The sequence below is a fragment of the Sus scrofa genome, chromosome 13 (genome assembly GCF_000003025.6).
Source record: "Sus scrofa isolate TJ Tabasco breed Duroc chromosome 13, Sscrofa11.1, whole genome shotgun sequence".
Classification (NCBI taxonomy): Eukaryota; Metazoa; Chordata; class Mammalia; order Artiodactyla; family Suidae; genus Sus; species Sus scrofa.
The window spans coordinates 146675561-146699857 of NC_010455.5; the positions used below are offsets into that span (position 1 = coordinate 146675561).

At 47.4% G+C, this 24297-nt stretch overlaps 1 protein-coding gene across 14 annotated transcripts in view; it reads right to left on the reverse strand.

Annotated features, from left to right (window-relative positions):
• Window positions 1–24297, reverse strand: part of BOC (BOC cell adhesion associated, oncogene regulated) — a 77948-nt gene that overhangs the window by 50343 nt on the left and 3308 nt on the right. For 9 of the 14 annotated variants that reach the window (XR_002337900.1, XR_002337899.1, XM_021070376.1 and 6 more), the window contains exon 2: window positions 22489–22566. The gene's annotated coding sequence lies outside the window, so the exon portion shown is untranslated. Of the gene's footprint in view, window positions 1–6154; window positions 15863–16098; window positions 16171–22488; window positions 22567–24297 lie in introns of those variants that run through there. The other 5 variants (XM_021070367.1, XM_021070374.1, XM_021070366.1 and 2 more) reach the window with 2 other exon arrangements.

Below are 24297 nucleotides of genomic sequence, written 5' to 3' on the forward strand. Positions count from 1 at the left end.
CAAGGACTCTTCCACTGTCTTCCCTAAAACTATGTAAAGGTTCACCATCCACTCAGCTGCCCAACCTGGCACTCACCCCTGTCTTTTGACTCCCTCCCCTTTCTCCACCTCAGCATCTGATGGATGGATCCATCGTGTGGCTTCTAACTCTGGCAAGAGCCACTGAAGACACAGTGCAAGCCACATAGGGCATTTCAAATTTTCTAGTAGCCACACTGAAATATCAAGTGAAAATAATTTTAATGATATCTTTCATAACACATTATGTCCAAAATACTATCATTTCAACATATAATATAAAAATGATTAATGAAGCAGTTTATATTTTGTGTTATATTACGTCTCCTAAATCTCATATGCATTTTCTATTTGCTACACATCCCCAGGGCAGACTAGCCACAATTCTGGTGCTCAGTCGCCTCATGTGTTAGTGGCTACTGCATGAAAGAGTGCACACTGAGGGCCCTCAAATTGGCTCCAATTCTCCTCTCCCCACCTGATAAGCTTCCACAGTGTCATTTACCTTCTATCTAGAATTTCAAGCTCAACCAAACAATAAAGATGATAAATGAGCACCCACCCTTCACCAAGCAATGCCTCCTAAGGGCCATAATCCATAATTTGCCTGATTTGATATAATTCTCACAATGGCTGTAAGATAGGTGTTTGATCAACCTGTCTTATAAGTGAGAAAATTAAAGCTCAGAGTGACTAAATACTCTGTCCAAGATCACACAGACGGTAGGTACATCACAGAGTGAGGATTTGAACCAGGTCTGACCGACTCTGAAACCCTTGGTTCTTTTCCCTCTGCCGTAGTACTTTAGGTAAGCTGGGGCACAATAGTTGGTGGACCATTATGCGGCCATTAAAAGGGATAATTAGGGAGATCCAGGAGCAACACGACAAATGTTTAAAAGATAATAAGGGAAAAACCAGATCTCATTTTGGAAAAAGCATGAGTAATTGGGTGAGGCCAGAAAGGGAATATGAAACAAATAAAAGCAGCCGATTTGAACCATGAAGGAATTATGAGTGATTTTTCTCCTCCCTTTTGATGTTAACAACAGACAAATGAACTAACAGATTCAGCTTTGAGAGCTCCCCAAATGAAGATGATTAAATAAAGTTCAAACTCCTTCACGCAACCTTCCAGGCTCTTTATAACTGGGGTGCTGTCCACCTCCCCCTTGTCTTACCTCCCACAAGCCCTAAAATCTGGGCAAGCTGCTTTTTCACCCTTTCCTTCTACCAGAGCCATCTCCTCCTCTTCCCTTCATTATCCTTCAAAACTTAGTGCAGAGTCACTGTATGACAAGTGACTACTCCTCCTGCCAGCTTCCACAGTGCTTTGCACCCCTGCTGTGACGTTTCCATGATGATTTATGGATTTGCCTGTCTATAATGTGCCTCTTTCCCCAGACTCTACACTTTCTAAAGGCAAGGACATGTCCAATTCATCTCAGTAGCTCTAGCACCTAGAAAAGCCTCGGCGCATCACAGGGGCTCAGGCAATGTTTGCTGCACTGGAGGGCTTATTCAGATTAGCTCTTTGGGATTGAGAAGGAGTGTTAATCTGACTCGCGGACTCATAGAAGGAATACATAGAGATGTACTTGTCAGTGGCGGAACCAAGGAGTGTGTCTAGGGGGGGATTGAACTCTAACTGTGGCCTTAATTTTCAAAGCCAAATGGCCCTCAGATGAGTATGCAGCCCTGGGGGAGGGCCACGTTGCCTGACAGAGGCAGTGCCCCTGCAGATGCTCCTAAGGCTTGAGGTTTCATTCAAAAGCCTTCTTTGTCTTCCTTCTTATCTCTTCTCCCAAAACAAACACCCAACTAAGCTTGAGACAGACTTCCTGTAGCCACTGAACTGCAAGGAACCTCATCTGGGAGGATGCGACTGGGTACCACCCAGCCAGTGTCAACACGGTCCTATGCTTGCGGCCAGGGTGGAAGCGGGCAGGGTGGGAGAAGGAGAAAGAAGAGAGCTGCTGAGTGAGAATGAGAAAGAGGACAAGTTCAGGCCTGAAGAGAGAGCATGAAGAAGGAGAAAGCATGAAAGCAGAGATGTGGGCAAGGCCACTAAACGCCTATTATGTGCCACGCCCAGTGCTGGGGGCACACATACATGATCACTTTTCTTCTTCACGGCCCGGGGAGTGTCAGTGTCCCCTTTGCAGATGGGGAGAGGGGTTATTAAAACCATTCTGAATGCTTTACCACATAAGGATTTTAGGGTTCATTTCGAATGCGTATTTATAGGCACAGCTTCTCTACTAAGTGACAACATTAAAACTCTGCAGGATCAGGTTCTGAAAACCCTGGGTTCAGATAGGAGTTCTCCCTCTTCCACCTCCTTGACAGAAGGTGACTTTGGGTAAATTACTCAGTCTCCAACCCTCAGTTTGCTCTCTGTGAAAATGAGAATGATACCCCCCCACCCCCTTGGCTGAGCTGCCAATAAGAGTTAATGTGATTATGTGGGAAAGCAGCCTGGCACACAGCAACCTGGCGTGGGGGTGGGGAGACAGGTGTCATGGAACCCCTGCTGAAAGCCATTCATTGGAGGCTGATTTCATACAGTGGCATTGCCACCTGGTGGGCTCTGAGATGAACGTCCTTTAAGACTTAAAGGCACATTGGCCTTTCAACAACCCCAGACCCTTGCGTGGTCTTCTCTTTGCTCACTGTTCCTTACAAGCTGTACAAAATTAAGCACTGGCCTGATTCTGCTGCGCTACAAAGCCTGCATCAGAAGTTCAAGAAATACTCTTTGTTGAAAAAAGTCCTAACACCTACATTCGACAGTGTTTTTACAGAATCTTGCGATAGCCCTGTGGGACAGGAGATCCTGGGACACTGCTATGGTGTGTCCAAGTTTGCGGCAAGACAACCTTGCCTCTCAGTCTCCAATGGACAGGAGTCAACATTTATATCAGTCATGCTAATAACCTCTCCCGCCATCCCCCCTCCCCTCCCAGTTTATGCCCTCTCTCTGCACCCTCCTGATGATGATAATGATGATAATGATCATAATTTCTCTGCAGTGTCTGTACTTGTTTGGAAAGAAAGGGGAAAGATCCCTGTCAGACAGTAGGTCATTTGGGAAAAGAAGTTACAGAGAAGTGTTCATAGAAAGGAAAACGTAGCCCCAACCCCTCTCTGACCCTCCACTCCCTGCCCTAGAGTGGAGCCCATCTCCGACCTCATCAGTGGATGCACTGAGCCATAGCAAACCACCTGTTTTTTGTGCACCTACCTGTTTTTAATAACAGCCCATGGCCAGGGCCCCAGCCACACAAGTAAACATAAAGTAAAATGCTAACAGAGTGACCGGAGAGGAATCAGGATCGTCCACTTCCAAGGCTTCTGGTGCTCACAGTTGACAAGAGATCCAGGGTAAAAGGAATTAATTAGAGCTGGGGCAGACGGCCCACACATAGTATATAAACAAACCAGTCCCAGGATCTGAACAGCACTTACGGCAGATCCTATCTTAAGAGAGAACCTTTAAGTCCTATCTCTTAGGACAAAGGATTGTTGACAAGCCAGCCGTGTATGAACACAAACCTGGCTGTATCATAAGCAGGCTCAGGGAACACTGATTCCCTCTGAAGCTGCCCTCTGGGAGCAATGCAGCCCTGAGAACAGGATGTATTAACGTAGGAGATACACCAGGGAGCCAGCCACATTTACAGAACTGCAGAAAAGGCATTTTCCCCAAACCATCCAGAAAAATAACAGGATTCGGCTCAGAGTAGAGTAGGGCAAACCAGGGTGTTCTGCTTTGGTCATGGTGAGCAGAGTAGATAAAACAGCTGGTGACCCCAAAGTCACTCCTGATGAGAGGTACAAGTCCCTGGGGCGGGTTCAGGGTAGAATTCAGGTCAGCTCAACAAAACCACGCCGAGCATCCACTAGGTGCCACATGTTGCAAGGAGGGCGGAGGGGATGTAAAGAAAACCAGGCAGTTTCCCATCCTTAAAGAACCTGGAACCTGGTCAACGTTCACTTTGACAACATCTTTCTGTTACACCCAAATGAAAAAGCAACATGGCCTCAAGGAAAGATCAGCGTCAAAGATAGTCTGGATTTTTACAAAGCACAGGCGAAGAGGCAAAACCACTAGCAAAGGCATCAGAGGCATGACAAAAGAAACATGGCACACATAAGCACGCACATGCACACACTCACACGGGCACTCTTGGGCCCAGCTCAGCACAGAAGGTCAATCCTCCAACACAGTCCTTTTCACAGTCCTAAAAGAATTCCCCTTTCCATCATTCACATTCATCCCTGATACAGTCCTGACAGATTCGTCAAAGCACCACTTATGGTAGGAAAAAGCCTAGACCTAATGGAAGCCTGTAAGGACCACTGAAGCCTTAATTTTGTCACTGTCACTTCTTACACTATGTTGTACCTGATCTGTATAAAGCTCTCTCTCTTAGGTACATAATAGATATTCCATAAATGTTTGCTAAGCTGTAAAGACCCACCTCCAAGGTCTCTTCCAGTCCTGACTCTGTTTGGTCCTTGGAGTTGGGATCTGTGACCTGCCCCCGCCGCAACCCCCACTCAGGGCTGCTTCTGCTGCAAAGCAGAGCTTGAGCTGGGGAAGAGGGTGCCTGGGTGTCTGAGATTGCCATTCCTATCTTCCTCCCTCTGGGAGCCCACTGGGGTCATACTCAAGGGGAGAAGGCAGGCAAGAAGCAGGTGTCCTAGGAAATATGCATGCCTTCATTAGCACCCACTCTGTGTCAGGCAGCTACTGGGCCACCAGCTCTTGTCCCCAAGAGTCCTGCACTCCTCCTGCGGAAGCACCTGACTGCCTGACTGCTGGACCGAAAGCTTTAGGAATGGAAGTGATCTTATTCACAGGGGCATTGTCCATGTCTAACAGGGGTCTAGGCATTCAGCAAACACTATTTGTGAACCAATAACAACCTGAGACACAAAGGTGAAAGGTCATGGCAGAGAGGAGAGAGAACTGTAGTCATAGACAAGAGGGGGCATTTTCTTAGGAGGGGAAGCTGGGCATTTAGGAAGTTTGGGGGGAGGGTTGAAAAGACTGTTTTACTGTTTGGCAACATAATTACCATCCATTTCAATTAAGGTGTCCCCTGCAGTCCCATTTTCTATACCCCTTCCTCACAATGATTAACCAACCAACAGCACCACATGAATCAAAACCTGTCTCTGATGCTGCAAACCAGCATGAATGAGGATCAGGCTGCACCTTCTTGACATGCCCACCTCTGAGGCTGATTCAAGCAAATGCTGGGCAAACCCAGCCCCAACTCCAACACATCAACACACACACACCAACACACACACACACACACACCCAGCCCTTAAGAGGCTTGTGCTTGTTGGCAGGAAATCCAAAGCATTCAAATGAAAAGCTAAGCCATGGGGTAAAATGACTCAACTGCTGGAAGTCAGGGCCAAGACGGGATCAGAAGCTGCCTCTCTTCAGCTGGCATCTGACCTGACTGCACTGTGACACAGGGACAATGTCTCTCCCAGACTTTGGTGCAGGCAAGAAACCCTTACCCTGATGTTTTGGAGAAGCCTCTTTGGAGCAGGACAACAAAATCCCTCACACAGGTGTGTTGAAGGAAAAAACAGATCACATTAGCAAGTTATGTAGAATAATGACTGGCACGAAGTAATTGCTCAATAAAGGGCAGTAACTTAATTTCAATAACTTCCTTTAGAGTTGCTAGTGGGAGTATTTTCATTAGTCTGATCCTTGCTGCAGATTTATCCCTAGTATTTTAACACAAGAGGTTTAGGGATAGGTAAATATCTCAGGGGCCAAGCATCTGCACCCAGGCTTTCCAGGCCATCAAGCTCTGAGCATGCATACTCACTACCTCTAAGACAGAGACACACACACTCACAAGCTGGCGTGCACGTGCACGTGGGTGCATACGCACTCACACAGTAAACAACTCCAGCCCCAGCTGGTAAGTATGCTTTAGAATCATGACAGTTTACTTTCTTTCCCATCTGACCTCATACAAACCCACTTTCTTCACCTCTCTGACCCCCAAATATACACAGTTCCCCATCCACTCCCAATCATCCTCAATTAGAAATCCCTTTTAAACCACCTAAAACTTAAAATAAATAGCAATTTGGAAACCTGAAGCATGCTCCAGTCCGTCCGTCCATCCTGCCTTCTGCTGGAGTCTCCCGACCCCAACTCCTGTCAGCTCCCCGTAACTTGTGAAGCCCAGTGGCCTCGGTGCAGGGCTGGCACCCACAGAGAAAACAAACACATGGAATCCTGCCAGCTGGGTCAGGCAGCACTATTTATAGCAGAGCAAAGTGTGGGGAATTGAAGCCGTGGTGAAGGGTTGGGAGCAGAGGGGGTGGGGATAACTCGGGCTACTCCCAGGCTCCACAGCTGCAGAGAGGATCCCTGCGGACCGTCTGCCTCCCAGGTGCAACCCATCCTGTGTGACTAAAACCATCACTGTGCTGGAGGGAGCAAGCAGTCTTCTGGTCTCTGAGGGTGTAGAGACTGCTATCCTGCTCACTACTACAGCCCCAGCATCTATCATGGTGTTTGGCATATAGTAGGAGCACAATAAGTATTTGTTGATAAAATGAGCAGATGAACTTTCCTCCTCCTGCCTACCCCACAAGGTTGCAGATGGAGGAGAGGTAGGAAGTGGAGGGGAGGTTAGGGAGGAATGTCTAATATAGCGCTTGCTCCTAAAAATTATCGGTTGTTAAAATGTGCTAGCAAAAGAATTTAGGGCTATGCTCTGTTAAGAAAAGCTAATTAGGAGTTCCCTGGTAGCCTAGTGGGTTAAGGACCTGATGTCACTGCTGTGGTGCAGGTTTGATCCCTGGCCAGGAAATTCCACATGCAGCAGGGGTTGCAAACAAACAAACAAACAAAAAACATAAAATAAATGCAGCTGGTTCAAATTGAGATGTGCTATAAATTCAACCTGCACTCTGGATTTTAAATAGTATCAAAAAACTTATTAAAAAAAAACAGAAAAGAAAGAAAAGCTAATTAGATTTCTTTACTGCAGGCGTTCTCAGAGCCTCTCATGTGCTATTACACATTGTGAATCACCAAGAGGGAGAGAGAATATGCACTGAAGGCTGAACTCACTTAACCACAGGCCTGGGCTGACTTGACCGCACTACCCTTTTGGTTTTTTTTTTTTTCTCAGAGTACCATTAGTGAGGAGAATTTCATCAAATACGCTTTGGGGAATGTATGAGAGGTTAAGCCTAAGAGATTCCTGGAGAATATCCCCCAAACAACTTGTAAAACAGCATCCTATGTTTGTAATTTTTAAAAACTACATGTGAATATGTGGTGTACAGTTATTTGGGTTATCATGGGATAAGGTCAAGAGACATTTAATGTTAATGTCAGTTATCTCTGAAGAGTAGGAGATTTGCATTTTATATTAAACACTTAAAAAATATTCAAAGTAGGTTATGTAGTTACCACTTTAGTAATTAAAAAGGTACACTTGAAAAAAAAAAACAACTATCCTTATGTATTATCATGTCTTCACTGAAATTTTATCTTCCCACAAGCCCAGAGGCCTTATTTCCTAACAGCTCCTGGGCTATAAAATGCTGTTCTTTGCTCCATTATCACATCTAAAGAATTTCCTATGTCCACCTCCAACAGTGACTCCTTTGGCTCCTAAAGAACTCCTCCCCTAATTTCAGGATTCTGGTGCTTCCACACAATGTGGACAAGTGTTTGGGGAAAAATGAGAACACATTTAACATCCTTTTAACAACCTTTACACATCTGAAATTACTTTGCTTAGTAAGTTGTACAAAATACTCATCAAGTACTTAGTTTGCTGAAATGATGATGTTGGGCATATTAACATTCCAAGATTGCCCTTTTCCCCCTGCTAAATTACTAATTTCCTCATCTAACTGATTTGCAAAATGTAACTAAAAGTCATTTGGATTTAGTAAGTGTTAACACACCAGATTTTGCCACACTAAGAGATTAAGGCAAATATTTAGAATTGGAAGAAATAATCTATCGTCACATAAGAGAGTATTTGACCATGTGATGAGTTACCATGCATGGGATGATGTATAAGTATTATCCTGTCTCTTCTCTAAAACAACTCTGTGAAGGAGATGAATTGTCATCCCATTTTACAGATGCAGCAATTGAGGTTCAGAGAGGGTAAGCATCTGGCTCAAGTAGAGCAGTGAAAGCCAAGGCTATCTGCTTTCCCTTCCTGTGGGTTTTGGTGCCCTTGACAGATTCAAGCAGACACACCAAAAAAGGATAAAGGTTGAAAAAAACCAAAATCGGTCTAGGTTGGAGTCATGCACTAGCCATCCAGCATGTTTCTGGAGGGATTGGTCCTGCAGGTCCCACAGAGCACTGCATTCAACTCCTAAAGATGCCTTGTCCCAACTTCCCCCAACCCTCACCCCATGGGGAGTGAGGCCTGAGGGCTGAGCACCTCAATCCTGTCCAAAAGTTGGCAGCAGCCCTCTGAGTCTGGATCCAAGTAATATGCACCAGCATGTCGTGAGAGACAATAAAATTCTTCCGTTTCTTAATCTGGCCTCTCTCATCTTCCTCTGTTCTTACATAAGCCTAAGATCAGAGGTTCCCAATGCTGGCTGCGGAGAAGAATAATCCTTGGACACTAAAACACATCACTGCCTGGGCCACACCTCAGGCAAATTCGGTTAGAGCCTGTGGAGGTGGGGCCCAGGCACCAGCATTTCCAAAACTCTTTCCTGGAAACTGTAAGGTGCAGCCAGGCTTGGGAACCACTGGGAGTCTCTGCCAGGGATTTGCGGGTCATTTTGACAAAGAAGGTCTACACTGGATGCCATGATTGGAATTGCAAGTTCTGCATAAAGATGTTCCCTACTATGTTATTTTTAGAGAAATTCTTGTCATTTTTAAAATTAAAAATTTTTGTTCCACAAATTGAATATCTGGAATACATTTTAATGAATAAAATATTTTCTCAAAAGTTTCTCTCAGATTTCCCCAAATATTTCCCGGACTTTGATTCAATTTGCTCCTCTTCACACAAAAATCAAAAACAGAGGCCACCACTGCAAAGAACACCTCCCTTGGGAGCCAAGTCAGTTTCCATAGCAGCAAAGGAGATCCTGGCACAGGTCCCTGGACCACAGTCACCCTGGCTGGGGCCATGACCACTTACTTCTAGGGGGCAGGGAGGTTGGGGGTGTTTTTCAAGCATATGCACATTTTAGCCTTTGCACATCAAAACCTGAAAATGCCATCAGTGATTCCCTTAACAAATTCAGAACAGTCTCTAGGGGCTCACAGACAACCAGGAAGTAGAACAACTATTGGCCATCCAGGGGTCCCCACAACTACTTAACAGGGATCCTGCCGGTGGGCTTTGGTTCCCCTTGAAGTGGCTTTTTGACATCCCAAAGGGTTAAGGGCTCAGTCTCCAGCTTCTGGCCTCCCCTTCTCCAGGAGTGGATGTTCAGTTTGGTCCTTGCAGGGGACAAGACCACTCCCCACCCCCACCTTAGAGACTTGGGTCCCACCCAGCCCCTCCCCATCCTCAGCCCTCCCACTCCAGGAATGAAGCTGCCGCTGCCCAGCATATACCCAGACTGGTTTCATCTCCTTCCAAATCCATTTTGCGTCTCAACTTCTGCCAAGAATAAAAATTAAAACACTCACACACACATCATGCGTGTATGGGAGGGGAGGACAGGGCTGGAAGTTTAAACTGAAAAAGACCAGGCAGGGAGGGGGAGGGGCAGGTCGCTGATGAAAGTCAGGGCTTGGAGACTCCTCAGGGGACTGTGAGGGCACTGGCACACTCTGCCTGAGGCCCCTGTTGGCTACACTCAGGGTCAGGCCTGAGGGGAAGTGTTTGCAGCAGCCCCCCATCTGTTCCTCCAAAGCCGGCACCCACTTCATACCAACCCACCCCTGCCCAGGGGGGCCCAGGGCTGCTGAGCTACTCAGCGCTCCATGGGCTGGAAGCGGACTCTATTCCCCGAACTTGGAGGAGACCATTCCTTGCAGATCATGCATTGCGAACTCCAAAATGAAGAAACAGTGCTTGGAATGACACTCAGGCCCTTGTGGTGCAGGCGGCTTTCAGGCTGCTTGTGGCCACCCAGAAAATCGAGTCTGGAGCTGGAGCTACCTTTCTTAGACTCCAGTTCCCACCATACCTGGGCCTGCAGACACCAGAATCTGGGGGCCAGGCACAGAGAAGCTCTGATTCAGCTCTCTCCTGCCACCTCTTGCTGCTGGCTTTATCGTTCTTGGTAAAACCTGGAGTCCCCTGCACTGCAGAATGATCATGCCTAACCCTTCACCCACTCAGGATACCCCAGGATCCAGATAATGTCCCCTTACTCAACTCTAAACCCCATCAGCTGCCTCTTTTCTTCCCCAAGTAGTGAACTAAATATTCACATCACTTACACCTGTCCAGATGGAACCCATCCTGACTCATACAACCCCGTGCCTTGCAAATTGGTAAACACTTACTGAATTCAATATTAGGCTCTGTGGATCCACAGATAAAGTTCAAGCTTTCTTTAAGTGCTCAGCATCTAGAAAGGAGACCCACAGAAAGCTCTCAGGGCCCCTTTAGAGCAACTGAGAATCAAACCCGAGTGTCCTGGGCTGTCCTTTCCTTTCCACACCCCTGGTTAGGAGTGGGCAGGGAGACTGGATATGGCACACCTCTTTTGGAAAGGGCAACTTTGGGGCATCCATCCTTGTCCCATCTGGCCACAAAAGCATAGTAATGAGAACAATGCAGTATTTTTAAAAAAACACTCTTTCTTTTGTCTTGATAATTGCAGAATCTGGGAGAAGGGTTCACAGGGTTCCTGATACTCTTCTTTCTGCTTTGGGGCATTTGAACTTTTAAATAAATGAGTAATAATGAAACCTGCTTTTTTAATAAAATGACTACAACAAGATCCTCTCAGACCTTCTCAATCCTGCACCAACTTCCACAACATTCCCCCCCACCCCCCATATCATCTCTCACATAAGCCAAATAGCACTATTAGGCAGGTTTCCATGAGGGTCCAGGTTCTAGAAATAGAGGGGCAGTATATCCCTTCTTTAACTTTCAAAAGGCCCCAGTGCTGGGCCAAAGAGGCGGCCCCACCTCTGAAAGGGTCCTGCTGGCTCTCTGGCTCAGGAACCCAGAGGTAGCTGGCTGGCTCTTATGCCCTCTGCTTCCTTTCTGGATCTGCCCTGTCCAGGATGGGCCTTTCCCACAACCCTGAGCATATCTCAGCAATGACAGCTGCCTAACTTCGGCTGGCTCTTCCCTGATGGCAGAATCAACCAAGTGCACATACCTCAAGACCATCACTTTTCTCTGGACCTCCATTCCCCCACCTATAAAATTCTCAAACACATCATAATTGACAAAACTCTGTCAACAGCCAAATTCTCTGGGAACATGGGCTCTTAGGAAAGAATTATAAATCTGCAGCTTATCTCATCGAAAGCCAAAGTAATAATAATCACGATGATAACAGTGGTGGCATCTAGCACTCCCTCGGAGCCAAGAGCTCTTCCAATGAGAGAAGGCAGATAACACAGTTTAATGTGAAATGATCTCTTGCTTAGATTTGGGAAACACTCAGAAACTATGCTATGAACATGTTAAGGGCAGCAGACACAGTGATCGATAATCTGTTGAAGGCTGATCAACGGAAAGGTCCCTCTTTAATGGTTATGAACATGTATTTGGCCATCTCAAAAATGTCTAAAGAGGCAGGAACAGCACTGCTTTCAGCAAGGTTTATTGCTGGGTGTTGGGATAACCAGAAACAGCTCAGTGTGAAACCTCAAGTGACTAAAGAGAAGTAGGATGCAGTGGGCATCATGAGTTTCAGAGGGTGGGATACAGGTCAGAAGCCCCTTGCCTGGGAAGGGCACCTCGTCGTGGCTGAGATTTAAAGAAACCAGGTCGCTGCCTTTCCCCCATCTAGACCACCGGCGTTAGCACTGGTGTTTTGGTTAGTCTCCTTGCGTGGGGAAAATTAGTTTTGCCTGCCCAACATTCCATCACAATGGGCCAGGCTGGTTCTCCTTACTCCCTGACTTGGAAAGCTGGAGAACTTAGTTGTTAAGGAGCCTCTCTGTTCCATGGGAAGCTGGCTTTTTCTAGACAGGAGAGTAGGATGGTAGTGGGTAAAATTGGGTCCCTGTCATGATTTCTACTGAAGGCTCCTGAAAGAAAGTACTAGAGAAGACCCAGATGGCACTGGAGACTTCCTTCTACCAACACTCGCTGGAGCTTTGCACTGGGGAGGCCCACACTGTGCCTCCCTGCACAACTTGCTCGAATGGGCATCCACACCATGGGGAGGTGCTGGCACGGCCCTGCTGTACAGAATGCCATTTCTTACACTAAAGGGTTTGAAACAAAATATATGACAAGATATTTATAAACTCAGTGTTTCTGAAATTCCCCCTCATCCAGACCAGGAAAACCCCAAATGCTCTGTCAGATCACATATTTATCTTTTGGTTGAGCAAACATGGCCCCTGATCTGAGATGCACTCTGCCTGGCCGCACCTACAGAAGCGGGTCTGGTATTCTCCCTTAGGACTCTCACTCCACCTCCTGGGGGAACAGCACGTGAGGAGGGTTGAGTCTGGAGAGAAGGCTGGATTGGGCAAGGAACACAGACCCACCCTCACACCGTCAGCGCCCCCAGGCTGACTGAAGTGACAGCTAACACTTCCAGTGTGCGGTTGGTCAGTGATCAGTCAGAGCCTTCCTGTCCCTGGAGCTACACCCAGGAAGATGGTGGGGGGAACTCCACTCTGATTCCATAATTAACAATAGCAAGGACCACCTGTCTGTACAGAGTACTTGTCTAAAGACTAAACACTCCACTGTGTTAGTGCTCACAGCCTTGGGGACAACTCTGGGACAAGTATTATTGGTCTCCACACACACAGGGTACAATAGGAAGAACCACGGAATGGTAGCCTGGAACTCTCGAGTCCCTGGTCAGGCTGCAGAGGGGAGGGTGGATTGGGCAAAGTGCAAACCACAGGGGGAGGTGGTAAGGGTTTGGACTGGCAGCATGGAATTTCTACAGTCTGAAGGCTGACCAAGGAGACTGAGCCTTCTTCCTCCTTCCTACTGAACTCCAAGGCATCTGCTGGGTGTCCTTCAGAGTGAAAAGGTACCAGCAGGTTTATTCCAAATAGGAAGCAATGGAAGCTGGAATCTACTTTTTTTTTTTTTTTTTTGCTTTTAGGGCTGTACCCTTGGCATATGGAGGTTCCCAGGCTAGGGGTCCAATCAGAGCTATAGCCACCCGCCTACACCACAGCCACAGCCACTTGCGATCTGAGCCATGTCTGTGACCTACACCATACCTCATGGCAATGCCAGATCCTTAACTCACTGAGTGAGGCCAGGGATCAAAGCCACAACCTCATGGTTCCTAGTTGGATTTGTTTCTGCTGTGCCACAACAGGAACTCTAGAAGCTGGAATCTAAATCTCATTCCCCTGCTCCTCGGAGTTGGGGCTCCAGGCACCCAGTCCACCCCCTTTCCTCTCAGCCCTGGACCTTTTCAGCCTGGTTCAACCAAATGACCTGCAAGACCCCCATTCACAGGCACTTTCCTTTCCCCAGCTGTGGTCCAAGGTTGGAGGAGCTCCTCCTTCAAAATCCATCATCCTTCCCTTCCCCCTGAGAGCCTCACTGTTTAGCGACTGGTGAGGCCACTGAATACTGGGGTTCCTGCCATCACAGTCCAAGGAAGCCTCATTTCCAAGAATGGCTGGAGAAAGAAGCACCTTTTGGCAGGGAAAAGAGCACTTTCTCTGCACCTGATCAATTTTCCTCCTTTGTGAGCACAAAACAAGCCCCGATGCTTAGTTACTCCAAGAGTTTGGCACAGACCCGACTGGAACCCGGGTGGGGCTGAGATAGCAACTTCAGAGGCTGTCCTCAGTGGCAGATGTGGTGTGAAGGAGTGCTCCCTGCCCGGGAGGCTCGATTCCCCACCTCGGGTCCCCAGCTCTGGAGCAAGTAAAACAAACTACGGAGGAGGAAGACAAACAGCACGCTGCTCCTCCTGTCTCTCTACTTAGGAACGGGACCGGAAGGTCTGCACAGCTGATACTTCCAGATGTGGAACCAAAACACAGGCAGCAACTGACAGTTTACCAGCCTGGGCTCAACTCCAGTAGCACCAGAGCCAGGCGTGTTCAGTGGACGACAACAGAGGAGCAGCACAGCAGACTCCTGGGCTCTGGGCAGGTGGGTCTCAGCACTAGCTGTGGGCTCCTCCTTTGCCAGTGCCTTGCACCCCAGCTGGGTGTTTGCATGTTGGGGGGGGCGGGGGCGGCGGAGGCCAAGTTTAAAACTGGAGGAGACTGCTATGTGAAAGAAGCCAATGTGGAAAGACTACATACAGTGGGATTCCAACTATACGACATTCTGGAAAAGACAAAGCTACAAAAGCCATAAAAAGACCAGTGGTTGCCAGGGATTAGAGGAAGGAAAGAAGGACGGCCAAATAGGTAGCGCACAGGGGATTTTTAAGTAGTGAAACTACTATTGTGACACTGTAATAATGGTGGATGTGTCATTACGCTTTTGTCAAAACTGCCTAATGCAAAAAAAAGTGAGTCTTAATGTAAACTATGGACTTTAATTAACATTGTGTCAACATTGACTCATCAATTGTAACAAATGTCCTGCAACAGCCTAAGATGTTCCTAATAGGGGAAATGGGTGGGGGTTGAGAGGCATGGGACAACTCCCTGTAATTTTCATTTAATTTTTTTCTGTAAACCTAAAATTGCTTTTTGAAAGAAGTCTATTAATTTTTTTAAGCTTAAAAAAAATAAAAGTAAAAATAACAAAACCCTGGATGAGGAGGCTTGGGCCATTCCCCAGCTCCCTGAGATGCTGCCGAGGTTGGGTCTAGGGACGTGGCAATGTCATTTCTCAGGCACGATTTTTGTCAGCACAAGATCTCTTGGGACATTTGTCTCTATTATTACTCTTTCTTACCTTTTCAATCTAGACCCAAGTCAGAAATGACTGAGATGCAAATTTCAAGTCAGATTACCCAGCTGGGCAGACATCCAAATCTGCTATTCCTTGTACTTCCAGGCTGTCAGCTCTTCTAGAGCAGAGGCTTTTCTAGCTCTGTCTAGTTTGTCTGGCACGAGGCTCACCCACTAGGTGCCCGTGCATATGGGGAACTGAACTCTTCTCAAGTTTGCCCTGTGTTTCTCATGCTCCATATTCAACAGAACTCTACTTCAACTGCGTAAACTGAAGGGAGCAGGACAGTGGACGGTCCAGCCACACTCAGAAAATTCCAGATGAACAACTAGACTATCAACCCCTGATGGGGGAGGAAGCACTGGGCTTCTCTGCAGCTCCCAGCCAGGCACAGTCCAGGCATAATGTCCATGTTCAGTGACTTCTTCCTGATCGATACAGAAAGGCCAGAGGGGTGGCCATTCTCACCCTTCCCTCACAAATGGAACGAGGGGCACATTCCCAGGCAATCCTGACATCCGTCACCCTGAGGAAGACAGAGGCACTGGGCTCCTTCTGCTGAGGCCTACCACACTGCTTCCCAGCTTTTCTGAAACAGACACCCTAATAGAATTCTCGGCTCCTCTCCGCCTCATTCCCCTGTAGTCAAATGCAGTTTTCTTATATAAATTTGGAGGTAATTCTTTCATTTTCCTTGAATCACCCCATTTGAGATTCAGGAGAGGTCTGAAGACTCGTAAAAAAGAAACAAAAAAACAAAACTGAGCATCGGCGTTCCATCATGGCTCAGTGGTAATGAGCCTGACTAGTATCCATGAGGACACGGGTTCCATCCCTGCTCTTACTCAGTGGGTTGAGGATCCAGAGTTGTCGTGAACTGTGGTGTAGGTCACAGAGGTGGCTCAGATCCTGTGTTGCTGTGGCTGTGGCATAGGCCGGCCGCTGTAGCTCTGATGAAACTCCTAGCCTGGGAACTTCCATATGCCGTGGGTATGGCCCTAAAAAGCAAACAAACAAACAAACAAAAAAAACCGGAGCACCAATTACATACCTGGTTCTACTCCAGGCACTGGGAAGGCAGCGAGGTGCAGCATGAAATCCCTGATCTTGTGACTCTTTCCTTCTGGAGGGAAAGCAGGCAATAAGCAGATGAACAAGCAGAGATACGTCAGGAGGTCACAATGTTGGGGAAAAATAGATTATGTTGAAGGGACAGAGAATGATGGTGGGAGTGATTTAATAAAGGGTTAGGGTGGCTGTGAAGCAGACACCTAAATGAAGTGAGGGAGGGGCTGTGCAGCTATCAGGGAAAAGCCTTCTAGATAGAGGGCAAAGCCCCTGAGAGAGCTTGTTCTGGTAGGTGGAGTGGCAGCAAGGAGACCACTGTGGCTGTGGGAGTGAGCAGGGGGAGGTGAGTGCAAAGGGAGGTAAGGGTAGGGGAGGTGAGGGCAGGGGAAGGTAAAGACAGGGGAGGTGAGGGCACGGGAGATGAGGGCAGAGCTGTGAGGATGGGGCGAGGGTACAGATGTTGTGTGGCATTTCCTCTGCATGAAATGGGTGCCATGGAGAGTTTTGAGCAGAGACATGACCTCGCCTGACTTCTCTATGAAAAAGAGGCTCTGGGAAGCAAGGTCAGGGATGGGTAGAGGCAGGGAGAACACTTAGGAAGCTATTGCAACAGACCAGGTAAGAAATACTGATGGAAGATGGGGAATTCTGCATACATCTCAAAAGTAAAGCCAATATCATTTGCCAACTTTAAGTGGAGAATGAGAGAAAAAGCAGAGCCAAAGGTGACTCCTATGTTTGGGGCCTAATGGCAGAATCAGGGAAGAAGCAGAGGAGAAGGCTTGGGTGGAGTTGTCTTCCCAGTGACCAGGCCTGAGGGCTGGTACCTAAGGTGCCCTGTGGGTAGAGCCTTCCCCATTGGGGGCTCCTCACTCCCCATGCCCTCTCACTGCCTCCTCTCTAGAGAGCCTTGAGCCAGTGGGATTTCCATCAACACAGCCTTCCATCTGCCTATCTTCCCAGCTGCTCAATCCATTGCTAACTCTCCTTTCAGTCTGTTCTTTCCTTTCCTACTAACAGCTACCTTCTACTAATGTTCACAATGCATTTTGTGCACTTTATATGCCACATTTTGCTTCCTTTTCCCAACAACTTCAAGAAACTAGGTCTTGGAGTTTAGATGACTACCCCAGGGTCATACGCCTAGCAACTGGCAAAGCCACCTTCAAACCCAGGTTTCCTGGTTCCAAAGCCCACCCTTTACCAGGATGCCACACAACCTCCAACCTGGGGGTGGCCCCAGCAACACCACTCCCCCCCTGCAACAACCGCCTTTCCCTAGCACTTCACCCATTTTCTAATTAGAGTCACTCTAAACTTCTGTTCTCTCAGATAGGGTCCCCACCACACTCCTTAGGTTCCTCTCCTCCTTCCTCTCTTGGGAAGAGCGTTAACCAGGATTCTCTTGTCATGAAATCTTCTCCTCTCTCAACTCCTGCCAGACCCCGAGAACTTCCCTGTTTTTTCCCACAAGAGAGGGAAAAGCAGCTTGCCTGGAGAGGTCCAGAAGACTTTCTGGAATAGGACCTACCTGCCCTTAGTTCAGGCCCCTGCTCCTAGAAAACAAACACAACCACAGAAACAGATGCAACCTGTGTGCCCGGACTCTGACCTCTGGTCAGTTCCCTTCAATGTCTTAGCTCCTAACACATCCTGGAGGAACACAAACACCAGAGTCTGCTGAGCAGGAATGCTCTGAATCAAAAGTCTTCCATTGTGCCATTCTTCGGCATCCTCATTGTGCCCTGAGAGGGCAGCTTGCAAGGATGGGGAGATAAGGGCTCAGAGAGTGTTCATGATTTCCCCTTGGTTACCCAACTAGGTGGTCACATAATGGCACCTTTTTTCTTTTTGCTTTTTTAGGGCTGCATCCTCAGCACATGGAAGTTCCCAGGCTAAGGGTCGAATTGGAGCTACAGCTGCCAGCCTACACCACAGCCACGGCAATGAGGGATCCTAGCCGTGTCTGTGACCTACACCACAGCTCACGGCAACACCAGATCCCTGATCCACTGAGGAGACTAGGGATCAAACCTTTGTCCTCATGGATACTAGTTGGGTTCGTTACCGCTGAGCCACAACGGGAACTCCTCATAATGACAACTTAAACCCAGGTGTCCTGTGCACGCCCCACCCCTTCTGAAGCCAGAACATCCTGGCTTGGGCTTTCCACGTTTGTTAAAGAAACACAAGGAATTGAGGGCAACCGCACGCTCATCGCAGCCAAATCTCTCCCCTCTCTGAAGCCAGCAGGGAGAGGTCGGTTTTGCTGTGCAGGTGACGGCCTGCAGAATTCTTTCTGCTGGCTGCTCTCTGAGTATTTGCCTGGAAGGTACCATCTCCTGTCAGTTACCTGTCTGTCAAAGCTGCTATTTTTCTGCACAAGCTGCCACTTCTCCTGACCAGGAAAATATCTGCTGGGCAAAACGCCTTCTCCTCCTCACCTCACCAAGGGCCCAGAGGACCTGCTTGATCAGACTTGCAGTGGCCTGAGGAGCAAATGGATTGAGCTGGCATTGAGGTGGGAAGCAAAGATTCAGACAGCCAATTCACATGATGTCCTAGGGGAGAAAAGGCCAGGGCACACATTCCAGGGGGAGACCCAATTAGCTGTGCCTTAGAAGCCGCTTCCCTCATGCTGCTGCTGTGCAGCCCGTCAAAACCTTCCAGTTGTGGCCCCAGTTTTCCATTCTCTTAAGGCAGGTCTCATAAAAGCTTCCACCTGTCCCTTCCACTTTGTTAGCTGCAAAAGAAACAGTTCTCTCAAGCTAAGGGGGCACTGCTTTGGGGGAGGGGGGAGATTGTCTGGATACCTTTTTTTTTTTTCTCTCAAAGCCTGACTTTTGGAGTCAGCAGCCCTACCATGAAATCTTGGCTCTGCCACTTATCAGCTGGAATGAGTCCCTATAATTATTTCGGCTTCAACTCTCTCATCTGCAGAGTAGGATCAGAGTAGGATCAAGCTGCCCATCTTCACAGGCCTTCTAGGGTGGGGAGGAGAGGGGCATTTGCAGGGACAGTGCTCATAGTGCTTAGCACAGGGCCTAGCACACAGTAGGTCTCACAAAATGGCAACTCTCACTTTCCATGTCACCGGAAGGATGGTGGAGGCAGGAGGGACTGCCTCTTGGGGACTAGGATTTGCCAGTCTCTCCCTGCCCTCCGTGTCCATGGCTGATTCCAGGAGTGGGGACAGCAACTCTCCCCTTCCGTGGTGAAGGGCCCCTGCTGCTCGTGTGTGCTCACCCTCTTTGGCGGGACTTGCCACATATGTGCAAGGCTTCATTTGTAAAATCAGGGAAACAAAAATGAACTCCATCACAATACTGCCTTCAGCAACCTGTTCTGTTCTTTTCACCCACACTCGGAACCTTTGTGGTGTTTCAGTGACAGGGGATTGGTTGCCAACCTTCTGGTCCCCCTTTGGGCAGGAGAGCTGAGCTCCCCACCCCTCCTCTCTCCCATTGTCCAAGACCACCCAGTGAAACTTGCTGGCAAGCTGCCACCGTCCAGGCAGGCGAAAGCCGGGCCTGACTCTCCATCCCTGCAACAGAAGGCTATAGAACGAGAGGCACCTGACTGTGGCACTTTCACCTGGAGCTGACTTGGCCTTCACCATGGCAAGACCACCAACGCTGTCCAGGGAGGGTTACAGGTGATTGCTCGGAAGGCCCATACATTGGAAGGGCCATTATACTCTAACTCTTGGCTCGAACACAGCAGATTTTTATGTAACTTGTTCACTACAAAACATCCATTCATAATGACAGAAGTAAACAGCTATGAATTTCCATCACTTTATGTGGTCTCACTTGCAAGAGTGGGCACTGTGCTGACTGACTGCTTTATGAAATCCCCCTCACGTGGGCACAGGTACATCAAAGAGGGCGAGCTACCCATAACACCTCCGTGGGATGACAGTCATTTGACAGAAAAGCAGAGAGAGAGCCAAGTGGAGGAGACGATTTGTGAAATAATTAAGAGCAGCCTCTGCTTTCACAGAAAAGTAATAAACCCAGAACCTCCCAATTTTCCTCTCCAATTAACTGTGACCCATACCTAATAAACCTGCTGGGATTGTAATGTTAGGTAAGTTCAGACTAGTAAAGGCACTTGGCTGGGATGACTCTGGAAAAACTTTGTCAGGGCCAGGATTTAGCGGGGTGGGTCTGCAGGAGTCTAATTCCAGCCCCGCGCTGGTTCCACACACCCTCTTCCTCCTACCTGCAGCTCCCACCTTGTGTGATAGCTACCTCGAGGAAGCCAAGGAGGTTCCTGGGCAACTGGAGAGCCCAGTAACTTTTATTTGTCCCCAAAATAAATGTCTCCTCTCTTGCTACTCTTAGAATGATTTTGGAGCCTAGCAAACCTGCTCCAGAGAGCAGAACAAAGGGCAAATGGAACTAACAAGTAAAAAGCTGAATTCAGGTGTGTTTCTAGCCTTCCTGGCTAAAATCTGGATGACAAAGAAAAGATTACACATTTCTTCTTTTTCCCTAGAAAGCTACTCAGTAACTGCTTTTAACTGTGGTCCAAGACTCACAGTTCCAAGACTCTGAACTCAATGCAGAGATTCCAGTTTTTATTTTTATAACATTAAAAAAAAAATTGGCCACCCCACGGCATTTGGAGTCCCTGGCCAGGGATCAGATCTGAGCCACAGTTGGGACCTATGCTGCAGCTGCAGCAATGCCAGGGATGGAATGCTGCAGAGGTACCACCCACCCTGTTGCATCACAGTGGGAACTCCAAGAATCCAGTTTTTAACTTTAATACAATTTTTAAAACATACTCTGAACTTGGGAGTTCCCACTGTGGCTCTGGTAATGAATCCAACTAGTATCCATAAGAACACAGGTTCGATCCTTGGACTCACTCAGTGGGCTAAGGATCTCGTGTTGCCATGAGCTATGGTGTAGGCAGCAGATGCAGCTTGGATCCCACGTTGCTATGGTTGTGGTGTAGGTTGGTGGCTGCAGCTCTGATTAAACCCCTAGCCTGGGGACCTCCATATGCCGTGGGTACAGCCCTAAACAAACAAACAAACAAACAAACAAACAAATACTCTGAACTTGAAATCTCCTGTCTTAAGAGAGATTTAGAAGAAACTCAGAAGTTTCCCGATGACTCAGTGGGTTAAGGATCTGGCATTGTCACTGCTGTGGCTGTTACTGCTATGGAACTGGTTCGATCCCTGGCCTGGAGGAACTTCTGCATGCCACAGGTGGTGATTAAAAAACAAAAGAAAGAAAATGCTTCAGCCTATTATCATCTGAGGAAAAGCAAGTTTTCAGCCAGAAAATGAACAACACCTGTGGGCAGAGGTAATCGAACCTTGGTCCTGCCAGCCCCACTTCTGACTCTAGGACTTAGCCTGAGATACTGGGCCCTGCCCTCTAGGAGCCCTTCTTCAAGACCCAGTTCAAGCACTTTACACAGGAGTTTGCATTGCTGGGCCCTATATGTCCCCTCGCTCAGTCATGGAATTCTAGAAGGCAGGCATGGGCTCTGGTATTGACCCCAAGCACACAGTAAGCTTTCAATAAAAGCTTGTTGAAAGGATGAAGGCTTCAATCTACACACACATCATCACCCTCGTCTTGTGCAGTGCTGTCAAAACTCACTTTGGAGATGAATAAATATTTCTTTGCCATATTTTCTGCTGCTCAGCTCCTTTTGGATGATTTTTTTATTCAACCCATATTATGGACTTTCCTGTTAATAAGCGGTAGAACTACTTGAGTCTTTCCTCAACGTTTTCTCTGGCAACCAAGTTACGTTGACTGTGTGTCATTGGCTCTGATCTTTCTCCTCTGATTTCCTCTTACCGCCCAACAATCCTGTCCCAAACATCAGAGGCCTTCTTTGAAGATAAGGCCAAATTCACCATTAGGAAAAGAGAATTATTTCTTAACTTTATTTCAAAAGATGGAATGATGTAGAATCCCTCTGGGTTTTGTGAGATAAACACTGCCCGGTACATCAGTTCAGAAGGCATTTGCTCTAATACCGTTGATAGACACATAAACACAGGACGTTTCTCACCCAAAGCTAAGCAGGACTTTTCCACAGCAGTCTCAGACTCCAAATCCATAGGAAATGGCCTGTATCCAACATGTCAAATGGAATTTGCCTCAGGGAATGGGGAGGGTTCATGAGGCCACCCCAGGGGAAAGAGGCTACCATGAGTTCTGACTAAAAGAGCATCTGAGCTAAACTAAAACCAACCTGCTTAGCCAAGGTTTCACTCAAAGCTGGACCCTTCCAATATTGAAAGAAGAGAAGTACTTTACCTTCAAGGGGCAACACAAAACATGAAAACATGACTGACCCAATAGGCCAGAGATATTACACTGTAGGCAGAAAGCCTCACCTGCTTCTTCTAGTTCATTGCTGATAGCCTTCGATGGTGTGAATGTTGACAAGACTTCATGGGTCATGGGTTCTGGGCCTAAGGAAAAAGAAAGTGTCTCAAACAAAATAAACACTTCTAGAGTATTTGCTTTTTATAAGGTACACTGCTATAAACCATAGTAATTCCTTATTAATCCATTTTATAAATAAGAAAAGAGAGAAAAAGCAGTTTTTCCAAATCATAGGCCTCCTTAAATCTCCAGTTACCTGGCTCCTTGCTAGAAATGAAATGAACAATGGATTAAGGACAATGATTACACTGAAAACAGCCTGTTGATCTTACAAAACCACTACCTTTGCAGCCAGCAGTCCATTTTCATCAGTATTCACCAAATACCTTTTAAGAACACATGATAGGCAGGCCTCATACAAAATAAGGTGGGCAAACTGGGAAGGAGTTGGGGATGGTAAGGCAGCAAGCAAGAAATGAGCCGCCCCCGCCACCCATCAAGGGTCAGCAAATAGATGGGTACTCTGGAGCAGAAAGCTTCTTTCAAGGTAATACCATGATAAGGTGAGCCAGAGCCACGTGAGAGGCCTAGGGCTCTTAGACTGTAAACTTAGACTGGGTGATGGCTTGTTTATGGGACTGATGGAGGATGGGTGGGTGAGATGGCAATAGGTGGACAGTGGGGAGTCCAGCCATGTCAGCACAACTGTCCAGGGCATGAAGAAGCATGGTGGGAGCCCCGAATGGAAAAGGCGGTGGGATGGTGGCCTAACAAAAGGAAAGGCGGGAAAGACTGGGTGGGCTTGAGGAAGGAGCTAATTCAGTGGAGATGCAGGAATCGATTAGTTCTGTGGATTGAGTCAGTGTGAATGGAGTCCACAGGAAGAGCCAGGGCTCCAACCCAAGTTTCCTAACCCTCAGGGCAGTTCCACTTGAGATGGATCCTTTAAGCCCTATTTCCTGATTCCACCTCCCCTTCCCACCCAGTTCCCACCCTGAGGGTTCCAAGGAGGCAACAGTCCTATTTAGGAAGGCTTTTTGTAAACATGGACTTCTAGATTAAAAACAGACACCCTCGGAGTTCCCGTCATGGAGCAGTGGTTAACAAATTCGACTAGGAACCATGAGGTTGAGGGTTCGATCCCTTCCCTTGCTCAGTGGGTTAACGATCCGGCATTGCCGTGAGCTGTGGTGTAGCTCGCAGACGCAACTCGGATCCCTTGTTGCTGTGGCTCTGGTGTAGGCCGGTGGCTACAGCTCCAATTAAACCCCTAGCCTGGGAACCTCCATATGCCGCGGGAGTGGCCCAAGAAATGGCAAAAAGACAAAAAATAAATAAATAAATAAATAAAAATAAAAAATCAAAACAGACACCCTCTTCTATCCCACCCCCAGCACCAAATATTTGATTTGGCCTCATGAATGATGAAAATACTACATGAGGAGTCTCCATATGGGTGCACTCTCAGGAATAAGGTTGTTCCCAACAAAAGCAAAGTTGCTGGACATACCTGTTCTCTGAGTCTTTGATCAAGAGTGTAGAGATGCTTCTGAGCTGTTTGACTACAAGAGTCTATACTTTTATCACAACTATGTGAAAAGCATGTGGATGAACAAAACAAGTTGTGCCATGGTATGGGAATGTGCAAAATTTTATAACACATTTTCTTTATTATTAATAGATGCTTGTACAATAAAAATTGGGAGGGAAGTAGATTGGAGAACTACCCTTTGATTAAGAAACTTAGTCTTGGGATAAAAAAAGCTCCTAGTATGGGATCTGATGTACTAAAAATGCTTGCTGAATTGAAGTATGGA